Source organism: Nannospalax galili, unplaced genomic scaffold (assembly GCF_000622305.1).
Source record: "Nannospalax galili isolate Female #2095 unplaced genomic scaffold, S.galili_v1.0 scaffold792, whole genome shotgun sequence".
Lineage (NCBI taxonomy): Eukaryota > Metazoa > Chordata > Mammalia > Rodentia > Spalacidae > Nannospalax > Nannospalax galili.
Genome location: NW_008331036.1, coordinates 1,377,580 through 1,399,368, shown reverse-complemented (window position 1 = coordinate 1,399,368; position 21,789 = coordinate 1,377,580).

Genomic DNA, 21,789 nt, shown 5'->3' with positions numbered 1-21,789 from the left:
GACAGTTGTTAGATGCCATGTGGGTTCTGGGATTCAAACTCTGGGTCTTCTGCAAGAACAGCCAGTATTCTTAACTGCTGATCCATCTCTCTAGCCCAGGACATGTTTTATTGAAGGAAAGGAAACCCAGCAAAAATTCTGTGGGAAAAAGTCTGGAGGAAAGCATGCACAGTTCTCTAGAGCCCTCTTTCTTTTTTAATTTAGTGTATAATTTTATTGAATTTTTGTACATTTCATATACTACATCTTAATCATATTTAGACCCCCCTCCTTATCTGTACCTCTCTATCCACAGTATTTCATGCATTTTGCTATACATGTTAAGGCCTATCAAGTCAAGTTTGTGCACCCAGATGTCCTTTGGTGTGAATTCATCCACTGGAGCCTGTTCAACCTATCTAGTGTCACTTCCTTATAGATGATCATCTCTCCGTCTTCCAGCAGTGATCAGCTGCCAAATGTTGGTTCCGACATGCTGGGAGGGGAAAAGGAAATCCTTGGAGCCAGCAGATAATCCGTTTTCCCTTGGGGCTGAGCAGGATGGTGAGTGCCTGGCTCAAAAGGAACACACAGAGCTGGGTGCCCCGTCAGAGCAGGAACACACTTTATTGTAGTGGGAGCTGATATTTAAAGGCAGAAACCACAGGTGGGAAATTGAGCTCATGATTGACAGGCATCTTCTGTGTAATTGACCTATTTATCCAGAGGTCACACCCACCGGGGTCCAGGAATGAGGAAGGGCCCGACAGAGCCAATCCTGTACAGGTGATCAGCCTTTTCATCCCTCCCCTCCAACCTCCGCCAGTTGCCATCTTGGCGAGTGATCGAAAGTGACCAGACCAACTTAGGTCAGGCTGCGGAAGTGCCCCGGAACTCATAGGCCCAAGGTGCCACTATATCAAGCAGTCCCAACACCCTGGAACTGGAATTACAGACAATTGTTAGATGCCATGTGGGTTCTGGGATTCAAACTCTGGGTCTTCTGCAAGAACAGCCAGTATTCTTAACTGCTGATCCATCTCTCTAGCCCAGGACATGTTTTATTGAAGGAAAGGAAACCCAGCAAAAATTCTGTGGGAAAAAGTCTGGAGGAAAGCATGCACAGTTCTCTAGAGCCCTCTTTCTTTTTTAATTTAGTGTATAATTTTATTGAATTTTTGTACATTTCATATACTACATCTTAATCATATTTAGACCCCCCTCCTTATCTGTACCTCTCTATCCACAGTGTTTTATGCATTCTGCTATACATGTTAAGGCCTATCAAGTCAAGTTTGTGCACCCAGATGTCCTTTGGTGTGAATTCATCCACTGGAGCCTGTTCAACCTATCTAGTGTCACTTCCTTAAAGAAGATCATCTCTCCTTTTTCCAGCAGTGATCAGCTGCCAATAGTTCTTCGGCTATGTTTGGAGCCTGCTGCCCATTTCCCTTGTTCTATGCTGGATTTTTGTCTGATTGAGTTTGCATGTTTCTTGGTATGCTGTCACCATTGAGTCAAGTTCATATGAGCAAGTTCCCAGTGGCCTGGAAGCCTCTTATGTTCATGTACCAACCCTGGCTCTTACAATGTTTCTACTCACTCTTCTGCAATGATCCCTGAACCCTGAGTGGGTGAGGTTTAATACAGGAGTCCTATCCAGGGACACGTACTCTGTAGTCTCTTATTCTCTATCCTTTAGCCAGTCGCGGCCTTCTGTGTTCATCTCCCTCTGTTGAATGAGGAAGCTTCACTGATGAGAGTTGAGAGGTGCATTAATAGGCTCTTCCTATTCCACTATGTTCCATGAGCAAATGAAGTCCCACAGGATGTACTTAGCCCCTCCAGCAACGGACTGTAACATGTCTGCAGTGTTATCTACAAGGAAGTTTATTAGACACCTGGTACTTATGGTATGTTAGGGGCTGGTCACAAACACCAACTGCCTAGCTGTTCCAAATCTCCAGAAGCTTGGAAGAAAAACAGACATTCAGCATAAACCCCACTGTTCACATACAGCTGAGGCAGAGTTATCATCCAAAACCCATTGCGATTAAGTTTTACCAGGGGTAGCTTCCTCAGACCTACTGTTCTCTCTCGTCTGGATATTATCCCAGGCTTACTCTCCAGCTAAGACAAAGATCTAAGGACAATGAAAGCTTTAAAGAGCTCATGAGGCCTGATCTAAGAATTGGCATACATTCTTGCTAACATGACCATCTGACAAAAGAGGTTCTCAAGATTCAACATGAGAAGAAATATATTTCTTTTAATGATTTGACAGTAATTTTATATGTTTTGATCTTTCAGGTTTGCAAATATCTATTTTTATGTGTTTGTTTACTATTTTTGTTAGTTTTTACTTTAATCTTCATAATTTTTATTGCACATGTATGTATGTGCATGTGGTGTATGTATTTGTTCATGTGTTTGCCCATATATGTATTGTTCATGTACGTATGAGTATATGGTGTATGTGTGTACTTGTTTGTGTGTCTGCTGGCCATTTATATGGGTATGTGTGCACATATGTACAGGTACGTGTATATGTATGTGTGTGTGCATTGGAAACCAGAAGTGGATGTCAGATGTCTCCTCGGTTGTTGTCTCCATTATTTCAGGGTCTCTCCTTGAACATGAAGATCACAGTTTAGCTAGGCTGGCTGGCTGGCACATGAATTCCAGGGATTAACCTGTCTCCACATCCCCAGTACTAGATTATGTGCACAAACCACCAATTTTTTACTTTTTCTGCTGGGAGTCTGAAATCAAATCTTCATGTTTATGTAGCAAGCACTTTAGCATCTGAGCCATCTTCTTGGCCCCTATTTTTTTAAATTATTTACTTATTTTTTATGTGTATGAGTGTTTTACCTGCATTTATGTATGTGCACCATGTGCTTACCTTGTTCCTACTGAGGCATCAGATCCCATGGATCTAGAGTTACAGACAATTGAGAGACACTGTGTGGTTTCTGGGAACTGAACCCAGGTCCTCTGTAAGAGGAGCAAGTGTGCTTAACCACAGAGCTAGTTCTCCAGCTGTCATTTTAAAAAAATACATTTTTATTTTATGTATATGAGTGTTATGTCTGTATGTAAGTACACCCATGTCATGGACTGCTTGCGGAGGACAAAAGAGGGTGTTGAATCCCTTGGAACTGGAGTTACAGACGGTGGTCAGCCACTTTGTGGGCCTAGGTTTTCTGCAAGAGCAGCCAGCGCTCTTAACTGCTGAGCCATCTCTTCAGCCCTCATTTTTGTTGTTTTTATCTTGGTATTTCCTCTCCTAAGTCTGCCAGTTGAATGCTTTATTCATTCTATTTGAGGTTTTATCTTTTAATCCCTCCCTCCCTCCCTCCCTCCCTTCCTTCCTTTCATTTTTGATACAGGATTTCCTGTAGTCCAAATTGACCTCAAACTTGCACTGTTCGAGATGATCCTTGTGACTCTACCTCCTGAGTTTTAAGATTACAAACTAATAACACTACATCCAATTCCACGTGCTGTTGGATATTAAACCCAGGGCTTTATATGTGCTAGGCAAGCACTCTATAAATTGAGGTACACTCTTTGCCCTCCCTGTGACCTTTATCATGGGCTCTTGTGACAGCCTTCATTTCTTTACTTGGGGATATTGTAAAAACCCATGGCAAAGGTCATAGATAGTCATCAGTTGGGACCAAGAATGCAATTAATCTATCGAACTTTGCAATTTTCTATCCTTTGTCTTAGAAATTTAAGATACAGACTTATGATTCTCTTAGTGCCCATTCTACAATGAGAATGATCACAGTTCCTATATAACTACCTCTGGATAAGAGTCTTGACATTTTCCAAATGCTTCTACTTCTCAGCTTTAGTGGGCTATGGGTCAAGTTAAATTATTTGGGTCAACTCTTTGGGTCTGTCACCTCTATAGTCACCATAGTTTCTTTATTCACAACCAATGCATGGATTCACAATAAGAAGGCTTCAGTCACTCAGGGATTCTGGAGAATGCTGCTTTGGCAATCCAAAATGACATCCATCAACTCCAGCTCCAGAAATTCATGGTGTCTACAGCCCACTGATCAACTGCAGTCACTGTCACACCCAAGAGGATTGAAACCCAACTGGACTTAGTCCTCTAAGTAGCAGCCAAATTTAGAACCAATCCCACTGCTTGGAATCCAAGCCCACAATTTTCCAAGAGCTCATCCAGAGCTTCTTGGGAGGCTGATGGAGAGTACTTGAGGGAAAATTGCAGGAGAGTAAAACACAGACCCCAACTTCTGAATTTAGGGAGACATTATATGGAAATTAGAAATAATTTATGTCTAAGATTCATTCTTGCTTGACCTTTTCAGGTTAGCGCTGATTGAACCAGAGCATGTCACTGGTGGGAAAACTTAAGACTTTTACCAGTCAGTAAAAGCAACTAAGGAGCAGCCTTAGATGCTTTTTGGTTGAACATAGTCCTGGCACCCCAAATAGCAGGCTTTAGCATGGACTTTATAGGCGCACTCCTCTTAGGACTCCTTCCTGGACATTATAATTCCTCCCCATGACAGTTCCTTGGCAGTACAATCTGACCAACTTTGTTTCATCTGAGACATGACCACATTAATTACTGTTTCTCATGAGGTAGTGAGCTGCTCTTCTTGATTTCCTTCTTCCCATACTCATTTACCCTGACTTTTAATGGCAATTGAATAGCTCCATCCCTATTGTGACAATGTTTAAATAGGGTACAAATCCTTTCAATGAAGTAATGTTTACCACATTCTCAAAGGTAGAAATTCTGGAGTGACTTTTTGGTACAAAGACACTTAACTTCTTCTCAACTGTAATAGCAGATGCCCAATTTAATAACCAAAATAAAGATACATAATTGAAAAGATATTTATAATCCAATCCAAGATGTTTAATACAAAACACTTTAGCTTTTCAGTTAAAGCTTCAATGAGTTCAAAAGATTAAGAAATTTGAAGTCAAAATGACTTTTGCACCTAGTACTCTATTAAAATTACTCAAAAGACTGCATTTTTCTGATTATAGTAAATTATTTTATAGCACACATTTCCATATATTTTGCAGTGCTGGAGACTGAACCCAGACCTTGTGTATGCTAGGCAAGCAATTCATGACTGAACGATGTCTTTAGCCCCTGAGTAAATTATTTTAAAAATAAATAAATAACTGCCTTATATTTGTGTATTTATCATGGGAAAATCATTACATGGGGGTCTTTGAATATTTAATTGTATATATCAGCTATATAGCAAGCAAACGTGTTCAGGTGTATAATTTTATACATGAACTATTAAGACTTACAGAGGTTTAGTAGTTTAATGAAAAATTTACTGAAACTGATATTCTTGAAAATGACATGACTTTGTTCTTCTTTGTTACTGAAAAAGTCCATCATGTATATATCCATTCCTCTGTTGTTGAAATCAAGTTAATGGTTAATTTATATAGCTATAATTCAAATATCAACCCATGTGTGAATGTATTTGTATACACACACACACACACACACACACACACACACACACACACACACACACACACACACACACACACACACACACACACACACACACACATACATACACACACATACCTATATTGTGTTTAGATTAAACTGTATTTAAATATGTTACCATATTTGAGAATCCAGAAAATAACCCCCTTACTTTTCTTTATAAATTGCCAAAAGCATCTAGTTTGAATGCTACCACAGGGCTCATGCAATTTAATTCTCTAATGAATTTTTCCAATGGGGAAATCCATAAAAGTGTGAAACATCTGGGAAAGATCTGGGAAAGATTTTAGGTTATACTCTATGTCACAGGAGATTTCTTTTTTCATTATTTCTTTTTTTTAATGTGTATGAGTGCTATGCCTGAATGTATGTAAGCGTACCTGTGTTGTGCAGTACATACAGAGGACAGAAGAGGGTATTGTATCCCCTAAAACTGTCATGGGAAGGAATTATAATATCCAGAAAGAAGTTCCAAGAGAAATGCTCCTTTAAAGTCCGTGCTAAAGCCTGTCAGATCCCACTGGATAGTTGTTAACTTCCATGTAGGAGCTGGGATTTGAACTTGAGTTTTTCTCCAAGAACAGTCAGTACTCTTAAGCACTAAGTCATCGCTCCAGTCCTCACAAGAGATTTCTTATATCTGTCTCTATAATCGTTCTCATAAGGCATAGATGGAGCCCACCATTTTACGTCATACACAGGAAAGCTAAAGCTGTAGCTGGGTCATTACTCCCAATCACCTCAGGATTCTCTCTCCCCTAAGTAAGAAATGACTTATCTGTTCCAAAGAGCCAGATTTGTAAGGCACAGCAGGGTTGGTGGGGGTGGGAGAGTGGTTAGGCTTCTGGGTCACAGCAGCAGGAACATCACTGTTTAATCTCTTCAAATAACTCCTGGAAAGAAAACTTTCCATCCTAGAGCTAGAAAATCTATATCAGCAATGTTTGTTGGTTGGTTCATATTTTGATGGAAAATAGTTTTAAAAGACTAATAAAAACAACTATATGACAATAAAACCAACATTTATTTCATACTTTAATAATGTTCCATGAGTAGAAAGATGCACTGAAATATGTTATGCTGATTATATTCTGGAATGTTCCCTCATAGAATAAAACTGACAAGATTGTTGCTAAGATATTATTTTTTCCAAAATGATAATTCTTGGCAGGCAGAGTATGATTTTATTCACAGGAACACTGTCTTAAGGAATTTTCTTGGTAGGAAAAATTTGAGAAGAATTTATAGAAAACATTGCTCAGAAAACTTCCTTTTCAAGGCAGTCTGTGAGAAGATTGGCCTTGTCAGAGGGGAAAAATGGTTGAGAAAATATTCCCAAATGAATCATGGAGACTTTCTTTAAATGATTCTAATAAATATTAAGAACATGCACCCTCAATTGAAGGTGATTTTATATTTATTCAGTGGAATTGTGTCTGACATCAACACAAAGATAAGCTATTTTGATTCTTTTACTTCTTGTTTGTATTTGCTTAGCTATTTCTGTCATGTCTTCTTATCCTAGGAGTTGGGTAGTAGAAAGTCTGAATAACAGGGAAACGCATTTTGAATTAACTGGAATTGTTGCTGTGAGTGGATTGGCCATACTTTGGCTCCCTACCCATCAAATACTATTTTTATAAAGATACTTTGGAAAGTTAAAATATCCCCCTAGATGGCAAAGCAAAGCAAAGAGCATATGGAGCTTGTGTTTTCTCTGTTGACTGCAAAATCTTCCTTGTAGTTCAGATTCCTATAAGAAACAAAGGTAGAAGCCCCAGGAAGACACTTTGACTTTGAGTCTCATCAACTTCCACTGTAAAGCATCCAAGACTCAAGGAACTATTAAGGGGAAACCCTCTAGGGTACAAGGCACATGATGGGAAGCCACCAAGGTTCAGAACACTGGGAATATGCAACAATCCAGAATGCGGGGGTCTTTCATTCCACCATAATGTAATAAGAGCATTAATTAGAATCCATTTGAAACATGTTAGGACCCAAGAACTCCATTAATCATATTCCATATATTAACTCAATAAATCCTTGGAGGACTTTAGTTCTATCATTTTCACAGGTTAGAAAATTATAGTAATAGAGACAAGGTACCATGTATTCCTAAACACATCAATATGTTATAGCCATTTGAAAACTAACATTATTTCTCCTGTCTATCCTTCCCATTGACTACCATGCTTCTCAAAATAAAGCCAGTCTTGATGAGATTGGGCACATACCTTTGGAACCATCTTAAATTTTTTTGATGTATTCATTTTATGTGTATGAGTGTATTGTCCACATGTATGGAAGTACACCTATGCATGAATGCCTGTGGAGGCCAGAAGAGGGCATTGGAACCACTGGAACTGGAGTTACTGACAATTGTTATCCACCATGTGGGTGCTGGGCACCAAATGCAGGTCCGTTGCAAGAGCATCCAGTGCTCTTAACAGCTGAGCCATCTCTCCAGCCCGTAGAACCACCTTTTTAATAGCAGAGGCCAAATGTACTGTCCATTATACCATAGAGCCACTTACACTGCTCAATTCCAGACAGGTCACACAGCTAAGAAGTCAGGACGAGGTTAGGAAGAACTGGATGTTCTTACTAAGCCAAAGTTGGTGTCATTGTAGTGGTAATCCAGGCATTATGAACTTAATTGGTGCAGAATGAGTAATCTCCTGATAAATGATCTTTTGAGGTCCAAACTTTCTCCAAATCTTTCCCAAACCACTCATTAGTGAGAAGCCAGAGAGAACAGATCAAGGTCAGGGCTGTCTGCACCACATGCATCTTCTCCCTGCTTTTGTTCCTTATCAGGATTTTCTGTTCTTCCGCCTCTCCCTGGACAGCTTGTGTTCTGCCAAGTCTCTTTTCCAAAGTTCTGTTTTCCCTAGACCTCTTGCCAGAAGGCACTATGAAATGTGCCTTTACATACTGGAACTGTGAGGAATAAAAATCAGATGAGTCCCTACCCTGTCTCTCTTCCTTTTGGAATTCTCCTTTGCACCTAGGATAATTACTTTCAACCCTATGCTTCCCATAACTGCCCCTGTACTCGTTCCTCATTTCTACCCATATGTTTCCTTCAATTTTGCTTAAGAAGAGGACTTGGGGAAGAAAGTTTGTCAACATTCAGGCAACAAAATAAAGCATCACAAACTCAATTTCATAGATAATAACCTTATACTAGGAGAGTCTGACATGGAGCACAGATACCTCAGGTACTGGACACAATTGGTTTTCATTATTAGTGTTAACTATTTGGAGATACATTAGGGTGTACTTCAAAGAAAAGCTGCTAGATCAACACTCAGAAAGTCTTGCTGGAGAAAGAAGGCTTGTGTTCTCTGCTTGTGTGCTGATCCAAGGCTCACTATATTCATTCAGACTACTTCCTTGGAGATTTGTCCTTGTCCACACAGAAATAAAATTATTATTTGATTTATCTTTTTAAAGGTCATATGTCTTAAAATCATGTTTGGAAAGTTTCTTTGACGTTTGGCACTTTCAATTTTGAATTTTCAAAATGAGCAGCTCATCAGCCCTTGGAGTTTAGCAGCTTGGTCCACATATACCTAGGGCTTTGAGGATGTCAGCATATAGAAATTGAGCTTGTATTTTAACAGCATGCATATACCCAGATGGGACATGTGTGCTGCTGCAACTATTTCTCATAACTCTGGGTTTCCTCAGTTTCTGTCTGCCTTTCACTTCTAATATTACTGATTTGGCTCCTCTCTCTTTTAGTTAATTTGGCTACTGGTCTGTCAATCGTGTGGATCTTTTCAGAAAATCAACTCTTGATTTCATTGATTCCTTGTATTTTTTCATTTCTATTTCATTAATTTCAGCCTTAGTTTTGATTATCGCTTCCTGTGTACTGTTTTGGGGAGTTGCCTTTGGGTGAAATAGTGGTACAAATGATTTAGAAATAACCAACCACTTTATGATTGGACTCTGCTAAAAGAACTTAATATCAAACTCTCCTCCAAAGTCATATTTCTCTTCTTATGGGTCCGTGCGGCTCTCAGACCTCAACTGGAGAGGTTCTTTTGTGCAGTGAATGGTGGTTAACTCACAGTTGGTCAAAATGCACAGAATAAATATCAGTAAAATGCTCAGCTACAAATGATGCATCTATATAACCCTCCACCCAAAGCTCAGGAGATATTATGGAAGAGGAACAAAACATTGTCTTCTGGGAATGACAGGATGGATTGTTGCACTTGTGAACTCACAGCTGCTGCAGTTGTTTGTACAAGACCTGCGCAAGATCAAGCCAGTCAACATTCTAGCATGAAGGGAAGATGATTCATGTTCCCCTACCACTAACTCACAAGCTATGGACAGTTGATGGATTCTGGGGAAGAGTCAGTTTTCTTTAAGGATTTTGGCCCATGGTAGGTCAACAAGGCTCTGGTGGATGAATGCATTCCCAGTAGTATACGGGCATCACAAATTAAACTGAATAAATTATTTTTAAAAAGAGGACATGAAGTTGTGGGATTGTGGGTGATAGCTATGTGAAGGTGGATCTGGAAGGACTTAGGGGAGGAGTGAGGAATGAATATGATCAAAATAAAGTCTATGAAATTCTTAAAGAATTAGTACATATATGTTTTTCCTTTTTTAAAAAATTACTTTTTGTTTCTTATTTTTTTATGTGTATGAGTGTATTGCCTGCATGAGTGTAAGTGTGCCCATGTTATGTAATGCCTGTGGAGGTCAGAAGAAGGCAGATCCCCTGGAACTGGAGCTACAGATGGTTGTTAACCACCATGTGAGTGCTGAGAATCTAATCTGTTCCTCTTCAAGAGCAGTCAATGCTCTTAACTCCAGCTCCTTAAAGATTTATTTTTAATGATGTGTATGCATGTGTGTCTGTGTGGGAGGGGTCTGTGTGTATGAGTGTGGTTGCTTAGGGAGGTCAAAAGCGTTCATTGAATCTTCTGGAGTTATAGACAGTTGAAAGCCATCTGACACAGGTTCTGGAAACTAAATTTGGGCTTTCTGCAAAAGCAGTATGTGCTCTTTTATATTTCTAATTTTTTTTCTAATTTATTTATTATTTATTTATTTTAATGTGTGTGAGTATTTTGCCTGCATGTATATAAATGTACCCATGTTGTTTAATGCCTATAGATGCCAAAAGAGGGCGTAGATATCCTGGAACCAGAGTTATGGAAAGTTGTTAGCCACCATGTAGGAGCTGGGAACTAAACCTGGGTCCTCTGCAAGAGCAGTCAATCTGCTGAGCCAACTCCCCTGTTCTGCTGTATGTGGTCTTAACCACTGAGTCCTCTTCCCAGCCTCTAGAATTTCTTTATTCATATGGAGGAAAAAAATAGATGAAGTTGAATTTCTCTAAACTCTATTTTTAGAAAATGAAAGTAAAATTCCAAAGAAGTCAGACTAAAATTATTTACTTCTCTTTCTTTTTATTTCCAAATAATCATTTCACATTTAAAAATTATGTGACTTATTTGTCGATTTTTTTAAATGTTGAGGAAGAGGGGCTGGAGTAGTTAAGGGGCTCAGTAGTTAAGAGCGCTGACTGCTCTTGTAGAGGACCTGGATTTGATTCCCAGCTATGAACCATCCTTAACTCCAGTTCTAGGGGAATCCGAAGCCCTCTTCTGACCTCCACAGCATTGGACGACATGGGTGCACTCACGTGCAGGCAATACACTAATACACATAAAATAAAAATAATAAACAAAAAAATTTAAAAAAAGAAATGCTGAGGAACAGACTTAAGGTTTTATGTGTGCTGAGAACATACTTGCACTGAGCAACACCTCACCTTCTAAATGTATATTACCTAGTATTTACTTAGTATTTTAAAACTTAAAAAGGTTTTTCATATTTAGTTCTCCCTAAAATTGCTGCAGAATTTTTATATTTCAAATGTAATTTCACTTAACTTTTATTATTTGTATAATTCATTTTGTGCTGATTTTACAGTGAGTTCTGGGCCAGCTGGGGCTATAAGGAGATCCTGTGTCAAAACAACAAAAAACACAGTATTTTGTATGTAAAGGGATATTTTAAAATAGTGGCTACAGGGTTATGAAATCAGGATTACTGATATTTGTGAAAACATTTTAAAGTCAAATTATGGAAGAAATTATATATATATACATATATATACGTATATATATACATATATATACATATATATATATGTCTTTTATTTGAGAAAGGGTCTTCCTGAAGCCCTAGCTGCCTGGAACTCACTATTTAGACAGGCTGGCCTTGAACTGACAACTGACAGAGAACCACCTGTCTCTGCCTCTCCAGTGCTGGATTAAAGGTGTGTGTCACCGTGTCTGGCCAGTATTCTTTTCCTTAAACTAGTAAAATACCTATAGCACAAAATTCTTCTCTTAACCTGTTGCGTTTTTTTTTTTAATTATTGGCTCAAAGTTCTTATAAGTGTATTTTTTTATTTTCTATTTTTCTTATTAAAAACTTTATTAGAGGATTTAAAATTATATAAGGAGAACTAGTGAGCGATGAAAAGAATAAAAATGAAACTCAAAAGAAATAGTTAAATGTGTAGAAATGTATAAAACCAGAATTCCACAAATTTTCAGTAGGATTACTAATCAGAGGAGGAAATACATCTGGAAGTAGATTTGAGCAGCAAATCCTAACAAAACATAATCAGGAATTTAAAATATCATAAACAGTGAAATGCTAATCCAGTCACTGATGATGTTTTAGGTTTCAACATTTTGACTAATGACTGATTTATATGAATTCTTCTGAAATATTTCTGGAAACTCATTACTCCAAAGAGTCCCGTGGGGTAAGGATTTTCCTGGGATGTGGGACTTATTTTCCCAGCTTTGAATTTTGCCATCTAGGCCAACCAAGCCTAAACCTAATAATATTTATCCAAGAAATTTCCTTAAATGCTTAGGATAGCTATTCTATTCTCTATGAAATTCTCCTTTCTTTAATATTTATTTTAAGTTCTAATAAATGAAAATAAAGAAAACTAATGATATTGTTTAGATACATGAATTACAATCCTTCACATACTGAGCAAAAGGTGAAGCTAAAGAGTAATAAGAGAATATGTGGAAACAAAATACATAGTTTAAAATTGAATTTCTTAATTAAATATTCTGCTATCTTATATTCTAAATGTCTGAACATAGTGTAGTCCAAATATTTTAAGACATTTTCTAGTTTTAAAATATCCAGCCATAGTATTCATTAAGTAGAGAGCATCTACCATATTATCTTTATTGATACAACAGGAGACACGGACAGCTGATCCATTGTTTTGCAGAAACAATTCCTTTTATTGAGCTGTTTGTTTGGTTTAGTCTAAAAATACCAAGGCTAATCTTAAGGAATATAATAGGAGGTTCTATTCACTTTGCTACAACTGGAACAATACATTACTTAGGATGTATTTCTTATTACTGAACAAAATATAAAAGTAATGAGATGTTGTCCTCAGGAGATAAGTATGGCTTTCCTTAAGGTAGTGGATTTAGCGTGACTGGCTCTCATGTCTTATATCGGTTTCCTAGATGCTTTCTTACAAACTATTCTGCTTAACAAACACTTTTACATAAAAAGTGTCTCTTGACAGGTAATATTCCAGAAACGTAATTTTGAATTTTGTGTGTTTGTGTGTGTGTGTGTGCATGTGTGTGCATGTGTGCGTGTGTGCGTGTGTGTGTGTGTGTGTGAGTGTGAGGGTGCATGCGTACTCCCTAAAGCTAGAGGAGGACGTCAGGTGTCCTACTCTGTCACTCTCTGTCTTATTCCCTTGAAACAGGGTCTCTCACTCAACATGGAGCTAGGTTGGTAGAAAGTGAGCCCCTGCAATCCTCCTGTTGGTCCTCCCCACAGGATTACAGGCACATCTGACCATGCCTGATTTTTCCCTACGTTGTGGAACTTGAACTTAGTCTTCATGCTTACACAGCAAGAATTCATACCTGCTAAACCATCTCCTCGGCCCCCAGAAAGGTAATTTCTGTACCTTTTATTTTGAATTGGTGGATACTTTCAGATTATTTCCATTGCTGAAATAATATAATCAATTAATATTGTTGAAATAATATAATCAATTAATTCACAGAATTAATATTCTGTGAATTTCAGAGTTACTGATTTTTCTGTTCATTTTAATATGTGATCAATCTATTAACTACATTGTTAGGAAATTTAATAATAAACAGGCTGTCAGAATTTCTCTGTAGCTTTCAACCTTTACTGAAAGGCCTCCTCTTGTTTTGTTAATTGATCATATTGTCAACCTGCCTTTTAAATAGCGTGTTTCTACTCAGAGATTAGTGATGTGCTCAGAGATTAGTGATGTGCTCAGCTCTCACAGAGAAGCTTCTTATTGCAGCAGACAGCAGTTAATGCAGAAACCCACACCTGGTCAAAGTGCCAAGAATAAGTGATGGTGGAATACTTAACCCTAAACTGGACATCTGTGTCATCCCCTAAGACTCAGAGAACATCCTGGAAGCAGGTGTGGAAAGGACATAAGAGCTAGAGAACGGAGAGATGTACTGCAAAAAATGTCTTCAGGACACAGCACAGTCACTGGTATTCATGAATCCACAGCAGCTGTGGTTGCCTGCATATGATCTGCACATGACTGGATCTGTCAACATTTCATTGAGGGAGGGGACCCAGAGGCCCTACCCCGCCCTGAGGAACTATTGAGTTCAAAGATTTTTGATGGTGAGGTTGCCATTTTTTTCAGTGGGGTAGCCAGGATAAGTTGCTCTTGCTACCTTAAGTAACCTCACACCCCCACCAAGGCAAGAACCTCCAGTTAAACCCACTGGGACACCCCAAAAAGGAGACATGAAAGTGGGGGAAAACTTGTTGGGAAGAAGAGTTTCAGAAGAGGGGGCGGGGGATGCAAGAAAGGAACTGGGGGTGGAAACCTTTAAAAGTCATTCTATACATCGATAAAACAGTCAAAAAATTTTTAAAACCTCTATTGTGGTTTCTTTCTGTATTCTTTAAAAATCCTTGTATACGGTACCACATGGTCATCTCTTCATAGCTTACTGGCTTTATTTTCACGTGTCCTGTAACACTGACTGGGAACATTTGTGGTCTGCACAGTTATGTTTATTTATGTTTTGCTTCACATTTGTATTTGGTCCTATGATTTATAGAATTGTTCCTAACTTGGGTTGTCTTCATGTTAGCAGTCAAGCTGGCGAAGGATATTATCAACAAATTACTCGGCTAAAAGTAGATGTGCTGAGCGAAAGCCAAATGCTGGCCGTCAGTTACTGTCATGTGCAGCTTCAGGGTCAGCTTCCGACCTCGTTTCCTTACGCACAAACACCGTAGACATCAGCATCATGTAGTTGTAACTGCGCCTGAGTGTCCAGCCAGGACTTGGCATGGAGGTCTGTGAAGGCGAAACTTGGCTCGGGGATTTGTTTAACTAAAGTACCTCACATTGGACTACAGGAAAGGAGGGGAAGAGAAAATAAAGAAAGGAAACTTCTGCCCTGTTTTAGGTTATCTAGAAAGACAGAGTGCTTAAAGACTGGTCTATAAAACAAACATACATTAAAACTGATTTTATGAAATAATGGTAAAACACAGGAAAATCTCTTAAGTTTCAGTCTTCACTTTTTAATTTGTTATTATTGTCATTAATTTTTATTTTTCTCTTTTTTTTTAATAAATGATAACAAGGATTGAATGTAGGATCTTGTACATGGCAAACAAGCACTCCAGCACTGAACCACATCCCCAGCCTTTGATTCCTCACAATGACACACCACAATCAAGAAAATGCTCCACAGACATAGCCATAGGCCACTCCAATGAAGTAAATTCCCCAGTTGAGGTTCCCTCCACCCAGGTGTGTCACATTGACAACTGAAGCTACTCAGCACAATCATAAACCATCTGGGAATTAGTACATTTGAAATCAGACCATTCTATTGAACTGTCTTGGTCTCCCTCAAATCTTCTCACACATGTTTTTCTCAGTTATTGTTGGCATCATCACATAAAATAAAAATGTTAATACATTTCTCACATTCTAACTGAGGAGATTAAGGCCATTGGATTACATTTCTTTCTATGAGTAATCTTACCTGGGAATGAAAAGAACGATTTTATAATCAGCATTCATTTTGTCTAATATTAATTTGCACAAACTCTCAAATTTTCTATAAACTTCTAAACTGAATCTTTGCATCACTAAACAGTGCAAGCTAATACCCAAACCTCTCATGCTGAAGTGGCCTGTTTTCTTTTACATCTCTTTCTTACTAATTTTGTCATCTAATGCTTGTTGCTCAACTCCAAGACCTCTTGTTCCAGATTTCCTGTTGATATAAAGTTATGCATTTTCTAATGTATAATCAGGAAGATGTTTTTTATATGACTAAATGGAGGTAAAATGAAGTCATGCACACACAGTTTGACAGCAGTTTAGAACCCAGAATGCTACAGTGGAAGAATAAACAAGCTAAAGACACGATTCCCTCTTGACTCCTTCTCCTTTCTGGTGCGGTAAGGTAGAATGCTGTAAGAATGACTTTTACCTTTAGGACACGGTAGGAACTGGAGTGAAGAGGTTGAGAACTGGATTTTCTGGACGGGACACTATGTCATCTTTGAAGAATAGTCTTAAAATTATGTATTGTCCTTTCTCGATGATTCCTCAGGCAGAAAAGCAAACTAAGAGTGTAAATACTACATTTTAGCCCAAAATAGTATGTGCTTCCTTATTATGTTTCTTCATGAATTTGCTTTCTAATATCCAATTGATAATTTGAGCTTATTCTATGGAGCACATAGTATATGGTAAATATAGTATACTGGGCACCGGGGCCAGGGTGGCACTTACAGTAAAATTGTAAATAAGAGAGTCAAAGTTGCATTTTTTAATGAACCTCGCATTTTAAGACAACTCAATCATACAATACATTGGATGTCAATAAGGGTTCAAGACAGTAATAAAACAAGAAGGGAGATGTGGAGGAGGGGCTTTGAAATGTTGAGTTAGCTGAGAAGATGACATATGAGCAAAAGACTGAAGAAGGTGAAGAATTCAGCCATGCAGACTATGTGGGGGAGGCTGTCTAGACTAAAGGAAGAATAAAGACAAAGACCCTGAGGAGGGAGCACACTTAGCACATATGAGGATCAGTAAGTACCACTGAAATTCTGAAAATGGAGGAAAATAATGGCAAAGAGATCAGGAGGTTATTGGTCAAATCAGGTAAAGTTTAGGCTTTTATCTTAAAATAACTTGAAAAGAATATTTTGATCAAACCACTAAAAAAATCGTGTACTAGTTTTTAATGGGGGCATTGTGGTTGCAAAGTTGGGAGTAGAACATGGAATATAGAGAAGAAGATCTGTATGGGGCTTAGACAAGGAGAAAGACACTAGAAGTCATAATGATGGTTGGGGATGAAAATTCCTTGAAGCAGAGGCTGTAGAATTTATGGAGAATCAGATGAGAGTAAGAAAAGGCTGAAGGATGAGTCTATGGGTTTTGACTAAGGATTAGAGAAAGGATGTACTAATTCCTGAGATGGGGATGATGGCAGAAGGCACAGTCCCGTCTTTCTCCTTCCTTCCACATTCTTCTTTTTCTAAAGAAAGGCATTGGTTGAAAGGGAGGTAGATGATGAGGAGCTCAGCTTGGATGTGTGGATCTTGAAGTGCTTTGAGATATTCAGACAGAGACACCTAGTTGATTGTGGGATGCAGAAGTCTGGATTTCAGAGGAGAGTTCTGGGATGGAGATAGGAACTTGAAGGTCTGAAACATCTGGATGGTATTTGAGCAGAAGGAAGGGCAACATAGTTATTCAAGATATGAAAAAGACATAATTTTTAGAGATTAGAAAAAGCAAAGTCAAAAAAAAAAAAAAGCTAATAGGAAGTAAAAAAAAATCAGGTGTGGATTTTCCTAGAAGTGAGGTAAAGATGTTTTTAAGGAGTAAAGAGTGATCCTTTGTTAAATTCTGCTGATGAAGTAAATTAAAGACTGAAAAAGGTTTGTCTTGTCTTTTGGCTACAGCCCTAAAACGACCTAAGCGAGGAAGCATCTTTGTGATAGTTAATGTTGAATGTCAACTCTACAGGATCCAGAATCACCAGGACCTCTGGGCATGTCTGTGTTTGGTTTATTTATTTATTTATTTTTGTTTGTGTTCTTGTTGTTTTCTGAGATAGGGTCTCCCTGTAGCCCCAGCTAGCCTTAAAGGTACTATGTAGACTAGATTAGCCTTGATCTCACAGAGATTTTCCTGTCTCTGACCCCTGAGTGCAGGGATTAAAGAAATTTGTAACCATACTTGGCTCAGAATTTGATGATGATTTTTGTTTTGTTTTGTTGTGTTTTTCAACACAGGGAGACCAATAGCTGTCCTGGAACTTGCTATGTAGACCAGGATGGCCTCCAACTCACAGAGAACTACCCGCCTTTGCCTCCTGAGTACTGGGATTAAAAGTCTATGGCTACCACACTCAGGCATATTTATGAAAGATTATCTAGATTAGGTTGATTGAGGTGAGAAGAACCACTGTGAATGTGGTTAGCATGGACTGTGGTCTTTGACTCATTGAAAAAGAGAGAGGTAACTAAGCATCAGCTTTTGTTTCTTACTGCTCTTACTCTGGATGTAATGTGACCAAGCTGCCTCAAGATTTTGCCATTGTGCCTTCCCAGCCGTAATGAACTGTGCCCTCAAACTGAGAGTCAAAATAAACCCTTCCTTCCTCAAGTTTCTCTTGGGGGGTGTTTTACTGCAGTAGAGAGGAAAATAAGCTGTCAGGGAAAGGAATGGAATCGAGGTGGGGAAGATAACTTGGCTGTGTATCTCTTTCTTTCTCCCTGAAGTACATTCAACTCGAGGGGAGGTATTCAGTGATGTCCTCCCTTGTGTTCCATTCCCTAAGGAACTGTCCCAAAATTTACTTCAGAGGGATGGGTGCCATTCTCCTGAACAGAACATCTTTTAATGATATGTTTGTCCTTTAATATCACCACAAAAACCCTGAGGATTCACAGGCAGGAATAGTACAACTCCTTCCAAGACTTTATCCAGCTTCTCAAGAAACCTAATGTATTTTGGAGATGAAAACACCTTAAGAAAAAGGTCACACATTTATGTTTTTAAAGCTGACACAAAGATAATAAGCATTTAACAAATGGCTTGAAAACCAAAGACTAAAAACCTCCTTACAAAGCAACAGCCACAAAGACAATGGAGACTATGTAGAGACCAAGCAGCTTCTGCTATGTTCAAGAAATAAGGTGGGATGAGGCCTAGACAGCACTTGCTGTGGAGTCGAAGGCGGGTGTGCCTCCTTGAAAGGGGGTGGAGGAGAGGGCTTATGAAAAAAATACTGGGAAGTCGGCCAAGGAGTTCTTTCTCTAGAGATAGCTAGAAAGAGAACATAAATAAATAATACAATGACTCATTCTCTGTGATGCTGTAAACCTTGTCCAACAGACCTTATTTACGTAGGAGAGAAGCCTGTGGTGACTCCGTTGTTTGTGAGAACACTGAAAAACCATTGGATTAAGCCTTTATTTGACTCATTACCAGTCCCTACGACTGTTGGTTTTATTTTCTTTGGGAAACTTTAAAAAAAAAACAAAGTATGTGGAGGACAAGCAGAAACGCATTTGAGATGATGGTGGTACCCAGAACTTGGGATTTAACTTTGCCAGGAACTGCTTATCATATCAGTTTCTAAATCTTTGAAACACATGGCATTTCAAAGTGAAGATTTCTGAGCAAAGACATCTGTCTTTTTTTATTCACTCACATAAATCATATGGAAACTATATACTTATGGTCACTGTGCTCTTAATAACAGCAGCACAAACTATTCCATTTATCTTCATCAGTAGCGTCATTATTTATTTATTATCTCATATGCCAAGGATGGAGGACATTTTGGCATTTTTCTGTATAAATAAGCACACCATTTATTTCCACTTGTTTACGAGTATCTCTGTGAAACTATGTCAGAGCATTTTCTTGAGTTTGCACAAACAGGAAATCATATTATTGTACATACTCTTTTCCATTAACATTAATTCAAAGCTTTCATGTGAACACTTTGAAATAACAGCTTTTCCTCTTCTGAGCTAATCTAAAGATGCTCCTTCTTTGGCTTAAATTCTTTCTTAGAATGACGGCAGACTAAGAAATAAAAGTCACAAGTGCCCTATGAGGGGTGCTCATCGATTTACCAGTATGAATGTGATGGCAATTATAACCCACTTTCCTTTTGCCAAGACTAGAGGCAGAAGTTGCACAGCAGTTGGAGGACTCCAGCAGGTGGGGACCAAGGTTCATTTCCAGGTAGGAGGCCCAACAAATACTGGCCATGCATGCTCTTTTGACTGCAGTGTTAGAGAACAAACACATCCTAGTGTGACTTTGGTAGCTCTTCGCTGAGCCAATCTGGACCTGACGTTTGAAATTCCTCCTCAAAATTCTATTGAAAACACAAATGCAAGGAGGGGAGATAATTTTAAATCCTGAGGAACCTGTTGGCTTTCCCTCTCTTGATTATTCTTTTACTCTTTTTAAAAAATAATTCAAACATGTACATAAAACATTCTCTTTATGCCTCCCTTACTTTCCTCCTACACTCACCAACACCCTCTATCCTCCCAACAAGCCCCACCCCCACGATATCCTTTCTTTTGTTCTATTTTTGTTTTGTGAACTACTGAGATTAAGCAGGGCCACCACACCATGGCTGTGGAGCTATCCACAGGAGCATGGGTAACTCAACAGTGGCTACACCAACTGCCACTAGCTCTCTGTGGAGGCGCCTTTCCTTCTTGCAGAGTGATTGCAATCAACATGTACAGTTTCCACAGCCTGAAAGAGGAAACATAAAAATAATGAAAAGTAATGAATAAAATATGTAGTTTTAAAAGGGGGCTGGAGAGATGGTTCAGCATTTAAGAGCACTGGTTGTTCTTACAGAGGACCTGGATTTGATTCCCAGCATTCACATCACAGCTAACAACTCCAGTTCCATGGGCATTGCATGATGCTGGTGTACTTACATACATGCAGGTAATATACATATAAAGTAAAAATAATGATTTTTTTAAAAAGAGGAAATAACAGCTATACAGTATTATTTATTTAAAAAAATGACCTGGAAGACATGAAATTGGATGAGTTTTTAACATTTAAAAAAGATCTCCATTTCATTTTAGAATATATAGTTCCTTGCAGAAAGACTGTATCTGATTATTACTAGTCATAATCGGTTGCACTTGTATCCTTGGCACCTGTGTGTGTTTATAAAGTCATCGGGCAGATTTCAATGGTATGATTTATCACCTCTACTAATTAACATGATGTAAATATCCATGCTTCCTCCTCAAATATAGTACATTTTTAAAGAATTTGTTGGGTTTTTTTTTTTGTGCCTGTATATCCCACAGAATATCCCAAACCATCTTATTCAACTATACACCCACTTCCCAGAAAGCACCCTCCCATAGCTTCCCTCCCCCCACTAGAACTCTTATACTCTGATATCCCTGCTACTGTCTGCTGTGCTGTCCGCACCCCCAGCCATTCCATACTACTTGCCCTTCTGGTGAATCTAGTCAGCCTATCTAGAGGTCTTGGTTTTAGGAGGGTCAGCTGTTCCTCATGTAGCAGTAATCAGTTGTCAATGTTCCTTTAGATAAGATTGAGGTCTGTTGTTCATTTTCCCAGTTCTATGCTGGGTTACTATCTGGGAGTCCCTTTAGCCACCCTGGCCAACAACTCAAAAGAAGGTATCACCTGTCTGGCATTGTTGCTTGTTATGTATCCTTTAGCTATACATATGGACTCTTAAGAAATTATATTGGCCTCTTTAATCTTTGATTATACTTTCCTTTTGAGTGTTTAAGGCCATATAGTTGGCCCAGATAAACCAATTTATTTTTACTTTTAAGGTCGTTTGAGGATCTGTTCTTCAGGGGTCACATGGGCTTGGGAAGAGCCACTGGCTCCTTTCTTTTACCATTTCCGCCTATGTGAAGATAAGTCAAAGGTCCTGCTTGACCATGGTTGGCTTCACTTGGAAGCATGGAGGAAATGATTCCTCTGTGTTGACCCTCCTCTTTGTAGACTGGACACTGGTTCAAGTCCATCTTGTGGGGTCTCCTCGGCCTCCTTGATCAAGAAGACAGGTGACCCACTGCCATTACAGGACATTGTGAGAGATGTTCACAGTCCTCTGGAACTAGTTGACCTAGGAGGGCAAGGAGCAAAA